The following is a 2,843-nucleotide window of genomic DNA, read 5'->3' on the forward strand; positions in this document are numbered from 1 at the left end:
GCTCGGGTGATTCGTAGAAAGTTTTTAAATGCAGACAAATCCTCCTCTTGCAGCACATTCATCAGGTTATCATATTGTCCAAGCATCAATCTTCTTTGCAAGAAGGGCTTCACCCACTGACACCTCTTATTCTGCTTCCTCATCACATTGCCTCGACCACCCTGAGGCCAGATATCCTCCTGGTCTCAGAGGCGACCAAAAACATCGTCTTGTTGGAACTGACAGTGCCATGGGAGGAACGTCTGGAGGAGGCCCACGAGAGGAAGATGGCCAAATATGAAGAACTGGTCATAGACTGCCGCAAGCAGGGCTGGAAGGCAAGGTGTATGCCCATCGAGGTTGGCTGCAGAGGTTTTTCAGGGCAATCGCTCTACAAAACCTTGAGTGCGCTGGGCATCAACGGAGTGGCAAGGAGAAGGGCCATCAAGAAGACCACAGAGGCAGCGGAGAGGGCCTCGAGATGGCTCTGGATCAGGAGAGGAGGTCCATGGGGAGGAGCGAATGCCACCTGAACACAAGTCGTGGTCTGATCAACCACGGCTGGGTCGCCTGGGTGAGGGTGTCTGATGTTGAATGACCCGAAACACCCAATGACCCCAGGTTACATCACTGATGATGTGTCCAGGAGCATCTATCAATGTATTTGTATCAATTAGCAGAGGAAAGTTGTAAACAGCTCAGGGGTGATTTGTAGAAAGTTTTTAAATGCAGACAAATCCTCTTGCAGCACATTCATCAGGTTATCATACTGTCCAAGCATCAATCCTCTTTGCAAGAAGGGCTTCACCCACTGACACCACTTCTTCTGCTTCCTCATCACCCTTGTGCTTTCCCTTCTGCCTTTCTTGAAAGGATGATGAAGCAAAAGGGCTGCTGCTGACAGCAGTAGATGTACTTTTAGTAACATCCACCAAACTTGTTCCTTCCCTGCTCTCATGGTTCAGAATGATTTTTTTTTTTTAAACCTGTGAGGCTTTTATGGTAAGAAAAAAACATTCATGACATCATTTTGTCATGTGATTACCTGATCTGTAACCAGTCGACGCTGGTGGTTGTTGGTTTTCAGTTTGATTGTATGAGGTCGAAGGGGGTGTTGTTCAATCGCAGACCAATTTAACGAAGCCAGTTTTCAAATTAGTCGAAGGAGGTTGCTGTCGGCCGAAGGAGGTTTTCTTCATAGTCGTGGAAGGTTTTCAACATACAGTGGCTTGCAAAAGTTTTCATACCCCTTGAACTTTTCCACATTTTGTCACGTTACACCCACAAACGTAAATGCATTTTATTGGAATTTTATGTGATAGACCAACACAAAGTGGTGCATAATTGTGAAGTGGAAGGAAAATGATACATGGCTTTCAAATTTTTTTACAAATAAAAAAACTGGAAAGTGTGGCGTGCAAAAGTATTCAGCCCCCCTGAGTCAATTCTTTGTAGAACCACCTTTCGCTGTAATTACAGCTGCAAGTCTTTTGGGGTATGTCTCTACCAGCTTTGCACATCTAGAGACTGAAATTTTTGCCCATTCTTCTTTGCAAAATAGCTCAAGCTCAGTCAGATTGGATGGAGACCGTCTGTGAACAGCAAATTTAAAGTCTTGCCAGAGATTCTCGATTGGATTTAAGTCTGGACTTTGACTGGGCCATTCTAACACATGAATATGCTTTGATCTAAACCATTCCATTGTAGCTCTGGCTGTATGTTTAGGGTCGTTGTCCTGCGGGAAGGTGAACCTCCGCCCCAGTCTCAAGTCTTTTGCAGACTAACAGGTTTTCTTCCAAGATTGCCCTGTATTTGGCTCCATCCATCTACCCATCAACTCTGACCAGCTTCCCTGTCCCTGCTGAAGAAAAGCATCCCCACAGCATGATGCTGCCACCACCATGTTTCACAGTGGGGATGGTGTGTTCAGGGTGATGTGCAGTGTTAGTTTTCCGACACGCATAGCGTTTTGCATTCAGGCCAAAAACTTCAATTTTGGTCTCATCTGACCAGAGCACCTTCCTCCACATGTTTGCTGTGTCCCCCACATGGCTTGTGGCAAACGGGACTTCTTATGGCTTTTTTTCAACAATGGCTTTCTTCTTGCCACTCTTCCATAAAGGCCCGATTTGTGGAGTGCTCGACTAATAGTTGTCCTGTGGACAGATTCTCCCACCTGAGCTGTGGATCTCTGCAGCTCCTGCAGAGTTACCATGGGCCTCTTGGCTGCTTCTCTGATCAATGCTCTCCTTGGGGGGAGGGGAGGGGGGGGGACAGGAGAGGGGAGGGGGGGGAGGGGAGAGGAGAGAGGGGGGAGAGGAGAGAGAGGTGGGGAAAGAGGAGGAGAGAGAGAGAGAAAGGGAGACGGGGGGGGGGGGAGAGAGAGAAGTGGGGAGAGAGGAGGGGAGAGAGAGAGAGAGTGCCTTTTTACTTCAACCCAAACAACCATTTGCAGGCAGAGCTTTTTTACTTCAAACTAACCATATTTTCATTTTCAAACCACATTAAGGGTACTCACAGGTGTGTAGACATTTGTTCAGTGTTATTCAGAGCTCAGAGTGACCTCCATCTTGCAGAGACTGATTGAGGTTAATTTCTCTCTGATTTTTCATCGATGGGAAAAATACTCTGGTCCAGGAAGGCAGACATGGGCTCTGATCGAGGTGGCCAAAAATGACGGCCGTAGGTGGCGGCGTTCTCTCGGAAATCGCAGCACAGTGGGCCAAAAGCGGTCAAGTTCAGACTTTTAGTAATATATAGATGTGTGTGTGTGTGTGTGTGTATGTATATATATATGTGTGTGTGTGTGTGTGAGTGTATATATATGTGTGTGTGTAAATATATATGTGTGTGTGTGTGTGTAT

Source organism: Amblyraja radiata, chromosome 4 (genome assembly GCF_010909765.2).
Source record: "Amblyraja radiata isolate CabotCenter1 chromosome 4, sAmbRad1.1.pri, whole genome shotgun sequence".
NCBI lineage: Eukaryota > Metazoa > Chordata > Chondrichthyes > Rajiformes > Rajidae > Amblyraja > Amblyraja radiata.